The sequence below is a fragment of the Notothenia coriiceps genome, unplaced genomic scaffold (genome assembly GCF_000735185.1).
Source record: "Notothenia coriiceps isolate Sejong01 unplaced genomic scaffold, NC01 NC01_scaffold00034308, whole genome shotgun sequence".
NCBI classification, from domain to species: domain Eukaryota; kingdom Metazoa; phylum Chordata; class Actinopteri; order Perciformes; family Nototheniidae; genus Notothenia; species Notothenia coriiceps.
Genome location: NW_011367009.1, coordinates 36515 through 46435, shown reverse-complemented (window position 1 = coordinate 46435; position 9921 = coordinate 36515). Strand labels below are relative to the sequence as shown.

Sequence of the window (9921 nt, the reverse complement as noted above, 5' to 3'; positions counted from 1 at the left end):
TGACACACGTGAGAGATAACAGGAAGATGTGTGTATGTACTGCTCTTTGATCTGAATTCCTGTCCTCTCACACCTTGCTACCTCCAATTGAAAACGAGAGAAACAAATCCACGCACAAAAGCCCAGTTATGCATGCATACACAGGAAAAGAGTACGGAGTTCTCAAATGCATTTAGTAACATTTTTAAGGGTAAAATGTTTCTCAAAAACATTGGTTACACAATTAAACATACTATCATCTTACATTTTAAAACGCATAGGCCAGTCCAACCACATCTCATGCCCCAGTTATGATCTTTAGTATTTTTCAAAGTGATTTCCCACATTTAAGCAGTACTTCAGTACTTCAGTACTTGCCACAACAAGTGGCAGAGATAAAATATGTAGGCCTATAGCTTTACTGTAATAGCCAGGCTCGAAGCAAAGAGCAAAAAGGAGTAACAATCTTGATTTGTCAAACAAAAAATCGCTACATAACAGCAACAAGTGGCTTTTTGCTTTTCTACAAGTGTGATTTAAATCGGAGAAGTTCATATGTGTTCTTTTGTTAGTTTCATATACAATTTGTTGCCTAAATAGTTGTATAACTTTGCTATTCATCCATTTAACATCAAAACACCTATAGGCTTGGCTAACTTGATATTTTCGGCTCACGTGTTCAAAAAATGAACTGCTACAATCTTACAGGTGTTTATCGCTTCCACCTTCAGGACTGATGGCAGAGGTTAAGGGGTCTTTAATGGTGGGATACTGAAAATAATTGATTAGTCCGCAGGCTTTTGGTGCCCAGCAGCTCAGCTCGGTGCGGTTTGAACGGGTCCACAGCGGCGGGAGGGGGCAGAGGACCCTCGCTGCACGGCTGGCTGACTCCTCCCGCGGACAGCCTGCTTTATTCCGCCGCAGGAAAAACCGTTATCTCGCATCACTACTTTCTACATCTCTGCCATCACCGCGGCTCCAAACCCCACGTTAAATAGTTAACAACACGGAGTACCAAGCTGCCGTATTTAATTGACAAAGTCAAACTTCAGAGGTTAAAACTTTTGAGGACGACGTGGTGGTTTGCCCAGTCTCTAAACATGCCGCTAATTGAAGCTAAACAGTTGTCTCAGTTAGTCATGCTAAGCTAATGTGTGGCAACATCCATACACTTTACATGAGCCTCACTACTCCCATTAAAACATGAGTGAGAGAAAGCCTCTGCAACAATAGTCGCTTAAAAATAGAACTCGTCCTGTAAAAGTGAACGGCCATGTTGACAGTAATGTATTAAAAGGGTGACTCTTTCGAATTTTCGTTAATACTATTTGTAACTATATTTACTTAACGTCGAATAAACAGGTCCTGCTGTCAGTTTGAGTTTAACGTTAGTTGCGTCCAGATAGGGTTACTTCTCAGGCTATTTTCTGCCTGTCGCTGGTGGAAAATATCGAGCAAACAGAGCCAGAAGTAAACAACATTTGCCGGACATGTTCCTGGAAGAGTAAATGGTTTAATAAGTTATATAGTTAGCGTGGTTTTTGTACTTACAGTGAGTTGAGAGGAGAGTCAGGAGACAAGCCAGACGTGTTTTCGCCATCTTGGAGTCGATGCAATGCTCGCTTTGACTGGCCGTACATGCGCAAAGTAACCGAAAGAGCTTTGGTGTGGATGGAGAAAGGGAGGGTGGGAGGGAGAGAGACATAGGCAGCGAGTGGGGGGAGGGGGCATTACGATAGGTTTCCATAGCTACCGAAAGCATCACTCACACAGACACACATTTATAGTTGACACGATGAAGGAGCATTTTACTACCGTGGCAATATGGAGACGGCTGAGAGATCAGATAGAAAAACACAAGCTTCTGTGTGCTGGAAGGTGGTACTCAGATCTTGTACTTAAGTAAAATACCAGTGTGTAGGAAATAGGAATACTCAGACTGACACAAGTAAAAGTCCTGCAATCAAAATGTAGAAAAGTATTCACATCAAAATATGTTTTGATTATAATTATTGATGCACAAAGTGTTATCAAAGCTGGTAAAAGTGCAGCTAACTTTAATGACCTTGTATACTGCAGGGCAGCTTGTAAATGTAAGGGTTTATTATATATCACAGCATTAATCTAAATTTGTAAAGTCACTAAAGGTATTAAATATATGTAGTGGAACAAAAGTACACAAAGAAGAAGAAGAAGAAGACACACTTTATTGATCCCACAAGGCGAAATTCAGTTTCCCCTATGTAAGGATGTTCAGTATACACACATGCAAACAGGACATACAGTACATAAAGGCTGAAAAACTCACATTGCTAAATTTTAAATGGGAAGGTGTCAATAACCTAACGTCCACACGGTTCCGTCACGTGCTTCAACGGAGCACTTTGAATGGGGTGACGTCAAGCTTTGCCGAACTGCATTGTAGTTCCGTCGCGTCGCTTTGCCTCCGTTGCTCGTGCTGAAAGTTGAGAAAATTTCAACTTTTCAGGCGTAGACGGAAACGCCAGCTAATCAAATCATATGCCAGTACAAGCGCTAGCCAATCAAACCGTGTGCTTGTGTGTCCGGGGCAGGAGATTAATGTGATTGGTTGTTGGTCGCGCGCCAGACACACCCAGCGGCAAGCTTCAACACGACGGAATCGTGTGGACGCACCGTATAGGGGCTGCATGTTAGGGGTCCAATGCCTCTGCATGGCCCAGGATGGGCCCCTCCTGCTACCACACCAACCCATCTTTTTGTATGGTCCACACTGGCATTCGAACCAATAGGCGCTTTCACATCGGAGTACTTTTCCCCTTACTTTTCCCGTTTAGTTCCGATAGTTCCTGGGATTTTGCGTTCACACCAAAAAGAGAACTTAGTTCATGAGAACTTTTACACCCTTTTTAGTGCATGCTAGAGAGGTGGTACCTACTTTCCTGGGGAGAATAAAGTTCCAATTTCTGATTCGCTGGGCGAATTGCAAACCACGCCCCGTAAAACTCGGAAACGATTTTTGAGGCCGTCATTGTATTTGCTGGCATTAGCATTATTAGCATTAGCCCCGCGCACCAACGGAGAGAGAATAACTTGGGAGCGGCGGAGTGATGAGGAGGTGTCGGCGTTCTGGCGATTTACTCGGAAGAACGAGTAAATCGTTGTCCCAACTCCGGGGACTTCCGGCCAGGGACTTCGGGTGGCAGTATACGGCGTGAAGTTGTTTGCGGCCTGCCAGTAAACCCAAAGCAGAAGAAGAAGAAGTGACGTCAGCGGCTTCATTTGCGTAATCTTCCCTCAGGGAACTTATTCCGGTGTGAACACGGTCGGCTCTTAGTTCCATGGGGGTACTAAGTGCCGGGAACTAAGTGCTGGGAACTAAGTACAGCGGCTAATGACTATCTTTTTCCGAAGCAAAGTCCCTACACACTGAGCTACTGCGACCCATTAAAGCTATTAGTTAGGCTTCAATAGTGTCACTATCAATCCATCGTTGAACAGTGCGTGGCCACTGGTTTATGTCTTTTCATGAAAATAAAAACGTGAATCCATAATTATAACTCGTGCCACACATGTTGGGCTATTTGAGCTTCCATAGAAATGTATGTAAAGTAAAAAAAGTTGAGCTGGCAGCCTGTGATCAATTGCATACGGCAGGCTTTCAATAAATGATATTCACATGCCATTTTTCACTGACTGTAAATCATAGCCGTCAGGCACTGAAGGCATATGTTGAAAACAGTGACAGGCTCTTCAGCCGTATCAGCCTGGAGCTCTCTTACCCTATTCACATGAATCCTGTAAATGCCTGTTTATGTCATAGTGGATATGGCCTGCTCTCCTGTTCATGTGACATGCATTGCTTTGATCAAGAAATATTCCTCTGTTTTAACCTCTTCAAACTGTTTTAAAGTTATACATGTATGTAGGGCAGAAAGGTATAATGTGACTGCATTTACGAAATAAAATCTGACGTGATTGCAATATGAATACTTTATTAATGTGATAATTATGTCTAAAAATAGAACTATGTCTAATTATGCTAGCATGTGTTTTGCATCTATTACGTAAAACACTCAATTCAAGCGAGATTCTAATGTGAATCAGGTGCAGTTATTTTAACCGCACTGTTGCCCTGAGGCTGTGCTCTCTAGGTTTCCATTACAAGTCCTTCTGTGGCAGTCTTTTATGTGTCACAATGTTAAGTGTTTATTTGGTGAGCTGTTTTTAATACCTTCAGAAATTACAACCAGTTTTTTTTAATATATTTTAAATCATGCCACCTTGATTTTCTATGCGAAGACAAAGTGTTATGTTATTATGAAATTGCCCCTTCAACAATGTTAATGCAAAGAAACAATATGATCTAAATCTGAACATATAATTACTTGATGAATTTAACAAGTGGATGTTTATTGCGAGGTGTAGGCCTACATTTCTTATGAACAAAATTACACAAAACTGTAACATTTTCTTTGACATGTTAAACAATTACTTATAATAATAATACATTTTATTTATATAGCGCTTTTCACAACTCAAAGACGCTTTACAGAATGAGGGAGGGTAGACAAACAAGGACAGGCATTATGTGTCATGGACTACTGTAAGCAGATCCTCAGGTGTTTGTAAAAACACAGATTAATTCAAGACTAATACAAGCCAGGTCAGAAAACCCCAACCTATAGCAAGAAAACATTGTTTTCACAAACCATTTATTGAATGTCAACACAAGTTGAATACAAAATCCACCTACAGTATGGAAACATGGTTAACTGATCTAATTTCTTACCATAACTATGTTTTCTTTAAGGACCCTAGCAATGATTTTTTATGCTAGGACATATTAATACCTCTACTTTAAAAAAACATGTATTTATATCATATAAGCGATGTACTGTAAAAGTGTAATAAGCAAGGAGAAAGTGGAGTTTAACTTTAGTTACATGTGTTTTCCCTATTGGATTTTGCAAAGACCTGTTCTGATCTTTATTTAAGAATTGTTTAAAATACAAATTCTTCTTCAGTGTGACATTGTCCCAAGTGTCATTGTTCCTAACAAACATGTTCAGTTGTTCCCTGGAACACTTGTTGGGCTGGTTATCTTTACTTTGAGTGCTCTTGTCGGGAACACTTGGTGAATAACTGTACATGATCAAGGAAGTGTTTTTCTCTCTTGGTCTAACACAGAATAACACCAAAGGGCTTTCATGTACTGTGCTCCCACTGCCCATGGGGGATGATGTAAATCTGAAACTGTCAGTTTAGAATTAGAATGAAGGATTTAAAGCCATATTTCTTTTGGATAAAATCGATTTCAGCTTGTTGCATTACTGCTCACATCTTTTAGTTTGACTTACAATTAATATCACTTTAATTGTGTTCTTGCTTGTGAATACTTCCTGGTTGTTGAATAAACCTTAGAAAAGTTATATTCTTTATTAAGTGACACACAAACTTAATTATAAAACGGACAAGTCAAATCAAGCAATCTGATTGGTTCTTAGCCGTGATATACTGAGCGTATACCACGGGTAGAATTGTAAATTACTTTTCACAACAAGTCAGTATCCCTCCGCGTCTGAAAAAAACAGTATACCGTTGGGCTGAAAAGCAAACTGCCTGCATTTTGCTTTTCGTACTGGAACAAGAAAGCAGCGGAGAAGTAACGGGGCAGAAGCTGGGCAGAAGCCCTCCTTTTTTACGCAGCGGTCCAGACATAGACATCAAACGGCAAAACATATTCAGTGTGCAGTTCCTTTGGCATTAGGGAAGGGATATCTAGATACTTTTGAAGTTTTAACATAATGAATTGTGCTACTTTTAAAGCAAGCAACGATGTTTTCAAATCTGTAATCAAAGAGGTCCGCAAAAACGCTATCGACCAATCAGATTGCTTGATTTGACTTGTCAGTTTTATAAATATATTTAAATTTCTTCCGTTACGAAACAAACTTACAAAGCATAAAATGGAAACATTTAAGATTAACTTCGACCTCCGGGGGGGTCTTACTATAGTATGTAGGAGTGGATTGAGCAGTTCCTATCTCCAGAAAAAAAAGCACCTAAACTACGACATGCAGAGCTACGTGAAGAGCAGGTAGACCAACTGGAAAAGTAGCACCATTCAAAAGCTTTCTGATGCGGGTCTTGAAACAAAGCAGAGAAATTATGACCGTTAGTGGCCACAGGTGCGAAAGCTCTCTCCAGAGCTACTGGAAGCCCAATCTCGGGGACCGGAGAAAGTGGAGCAATATTCTCGCCACGCCAAGCAACAGCCTCGAACAACCTCAACCTGTACAAGTGTCCACGTAAGCCATGCTACTGATGCTGGACAGTTTTTCAGTGGCTGCACAATAAACAGCAACATACAGATTAATGTAAATAAACAGCCAAATAATGGATCAACGCTCTCTGTCTAATATGTTCGCTTGCTGTTAGTGTTGTTGCATAGCAACCACCTTGCACTATGTTTTGTGCAGAAGGCAACGGAGGGACTATTTTATTTTGAACATCATTATTTACTAATAAAAACTATTTAAATTAGAGTCGGGCCGAACCACGCCCCTTAGCTGTGATATAATGAGCATATACCACGGCCTGTCGTGAGCTATTGCTTAACACTGAATGTATTTCATCATGTTTTCTTTTTGAAAAGCCTTTTTTCTATTTGTACTTCACCCATTAAGCCATTGGTGGTGGGAGTGACTGTGCAGAGACATCATTCATGGATCAAGCAGCCAGATGTCAGTATCTAATATCATCCCATTGGACCTGAAATTCCAGCCTCAGTCTTTTATTACTGTCATTCCAAGTTAAGCCTGCACTGTGGCCCTAGCAGTACCTTCGGTAGGATCAAATTAAAATTAATTCAGTATACAATTAATGCAGTATTTCCACAGTTGCATTGTACAGCTCATCAGACGTTATTCTTTTAAATAAAAAAAGATCTTACTGCAAAAAATGATCAGCTTGAGCTTGCTATTCAGGATTACTGCGATCATCGCTGTTGGATGGAGGAATTAGATAAGTATGCAGCAAAATGAATAACACATACGTTTATAAATTGACAATGAAATTAAGGTGATCATATCCTGCACTGGAAGTAACACCCTTGAACAGTTTTCCCACTCTTTAGGATATTTAGAAAACTATTACTATCCAGAGCTTTACATTTTCCTTATTCTTCCCTCATGAGTGTAGATCATTATTTCATATGTTGACAAGATTGTTCTGCTTCCCACATACTCTTCAATACACCTTAATTGGATTGTGTGTTACATCCTGCAACAGTGTGAATTGTCATATGTGCCTGACATACACTCCAACCTGGAAGATAATATATTAAAGTACAGACACACACTCTCCTGAATACTCTCTTCACTGAGAGAGAACAATCAAATCTTCCATTCAAATTAGAATAACTTGGTAAAAACCGTAGTTATAAAAACATTTATAGACTATTCGGTACCACTTTACAATAAGACTACCCTTATAAAGGATTAATAAAGGGTTTATATTAGCACACACACACACACACACACACACACACACACACACACACACACACACACACACACACACACACACACACACACACACACACACTACACTCCTCTTTTGTTTTCTTTGTGTTCCTTGTGTCTCTTGAATAATAGAAGTGGCTGGATACTTATTGAATTCTCTGATTTACTTCCAGCACTTAGAACAACACTCCCCCTTTCTTCATTCACTCAAACTCCAGCTGCTTGCACTGAGCCTGCAGAGTATTCGCAAACCTTTTTTCCTTTCTTTACTTTACGAGCTCACTCTTTAACCACACTCGACGAGAATCAGACAGACAGGAGGAGCAAGAACTGTCGATAACAAATATATTGCGTGAGGCATTTTAAAATGAGGATATTCTGAAATAATGACTGTTTTACTTGTTTTCTCTGCTTGACTATTTTTCTGAAAATGTTTGTTTTCGTTGCAGTTTGTAGCATTATTGTAATTATTGGGACTTTCATTGCTGAGAAATGCTTTTAAACTGCTGTACCCATTGTCCATGGGGTATTTTTATTCCTGCAAATGTCATGATGTCATTTTTAGTGCATCAGCTACAGAGTAGAAAGTAAGGTATTAACCACAGACTGCTATTGGCCTATATTATTGATTGGTAGGTTGCTCCAATTTTGTGCTGACTCAAATGTCTCAACAAGTATGAGATAAATTCCCAAATGTAAATGTTGTACAGACATTGTACACGTGTGCTGCCACCATTAGTTTGAGATTTTTGGTTTCCAGTTCCAATGAGCTGTACAAAAATAAGGTAACATTCAATATTACTATTAGCCCAACTTTTCTATGAGTACTTGAAAGCATCAAACAATCCTTCTCTGGGAAACATAGAAAAAAACCCTGAATCATTTAGAGGATGATTAAGTTAATACCTCAAAATGTCAAAAGATGTGGCTTCAGAAAATAAAAAACTGCACGGTTTTGAAATCTGATATACTACACATATGTTTTTGTTGTTGTTGTAATTTGTCATTTGTTTAATACTTTTTCTTGTATATGCCTTGTAAACATTCTTTCTTAATAGTTTTTTTAACCGTTTTTATGATCCTTCTATTTTTTTGGTCCTTTTCTTTTTTACAGCTTAATGTGTCTTCCTGTGTTTATGCATGCTCCATTGTACATATAGGAAAATCTTGTTATGTTTAAACCTGCTTGGCAATAAACCTGTTTCTGATTCTGAAAATGTGATTATGATGCACAGGCTGTGTTTATAATTGATGACTCAGTGTGTATCACTTTATGTGTAATTTCTAACTTCACTGGTGTCTTCACTTATGTAAATGTGAGAAGATCTGGATAAACTCTGTGGTCTGTGTAGCTGTTGGTGACCTTCAGGTGCACCAGGCTCTGTAAACACTGCAGCCTGTGACTGTGCAGTCCTCTCTACAGACACGTGTACCAGCAGAGCGCTCAGAAGCAAAGCCTTCTGCTGCTCTCACCCCAGGCGAGCCATTTGTTTCTCCCCTCACACTAGCCTACATCTCACGTCTCTGTTTGGAAGTTCCCAAAGTGATTGAACACATTGCAATATTTTGATAGGACCGCAGCTTGGATATGCAGCTTTTCAAATAACAGATGGACCCGCTGGCTCATTTGAACAAGAGAAATCCCACCAGCTTGCTTGGCTTGAATACAAGTCAACATTCACAGTTATGTTAGTTTGTGCAGCAAACATTTATGTTACCAGAAGGGAAGTTTAGAGAAATCCTGAGGATATGGTGGAGGGTGAGCATATTACCTTTAGTTTTTGGCTTGCAAATCTCAATCCATGCAACCTTTGTTGAGCTTGAGAAGTTTTAGGAATATGTAAATGCAAACATCAATTTCAAAACTCAAATTGTGAGAAAGTGGCATTTACATCAATAGTACGTCACATTCTGAGGGGACCATGAATCTGTACATTATATTTAATTTAGGACCCTTTATCAAAAGCGACTTACAATTTGTGCATTCAACCATGAAGAAACATTTACATAAATAGCATGTGCCATTCTGTAGGGGAATGCAAATCTGTACAAACATTTCCATCAATAGCATCAACATTTATTGAATAACAATGACAGGATATATCTATCATGTGGAACAGTATGAGGGACAGACAGACTTCTTGTACCATAATTAAGTAACATTTGGACGGACTTGTACTTTAATTGAGTATTTCCATTTTATGCTACTTTGTACTTCTAGTCTTCTACTACAATTATGTAATACCTTTAGTTACTTTGCAGATTCTGATTAATTATTTGAAATATAATCAACACTTCAATCAGAATTTAGTTCCACCTGGAGTAAATTCACAAGCTACCGTGCAATATACAAAGTCATTAAAACTAGCTGCACCTTTACCAGCTTTGATGACACTTTAATTATCAATAATACCACATATCATATATATTATTCTGA

General features: G+C 39.2%; 1 long non-coding RNA gene across 1 annotated transcript; it reads left to right on the top strand.

Annotated features, from left to right (window-relative positions):
• The first annotated feature begins 2375 nt into the window (after positions 1-2375).
• Positions 2376-8973, top strand: LOC104962087 (uncharacterized). Its single transcript, XR_800169.1, has 3 exons — positions 2376-2469; positions 5996-5997; positions 8963-8973. It is a non-coding gene; the product is annotated as an uncharacterized lncRNA (long non-coding RNA).
• The last annotated feature ends 948 nt before the right edge of the window (positions 8974-9921 follow it).